Below are 368 nucleotides of genomic sequence, written 5' to 3'. Positions count from 1 at the left end.
ACAGATATTATAAACGACAATTAAAGGGAGACAAATTAAAAAAAGACAAACTACAAAAAAAATAGAGGGGAAAAATGGGGAAAAAGGAATGTCAATTTTTTCGTAATGGGGTAGCGACGTCAGCCCCCCAAAGATTTTTTAAATTAGAACATAATATTTTTCGAAAAAAAAAACAGACCTTTATGATCCAGAAAAACACCCTTAGGTTAATCATCGCATTACTTAACGTAAAATGAGATAAAATTTTAAGTGAACAACTAATGGAGGGTAGATAAAGGAAATTTGGCGCGCGTCGCTTTTACCTAATGGGTTAAATGAAACCACACTTTACTAATTTCCAACCATGACTCCGTTCACCCTGTTCGTCC

This window comes from Penaeus monodon, chromosome 30 (assembly GCF_015228065.2).
Source record: "Penaeus monodon isolate SGIC_2016 chromosome 30, NSTDA_Pmon_1, whole genome shotgun sequence".
Lineage (NCBI taxonomy): Eukaryota > Metazoa > Arthropoda > Malacostraca > Decapoda > Penaeidae > Penaeus > Penaeus monodon.
Note: the sequence above shows the minus strand (reverse complement) of the source record.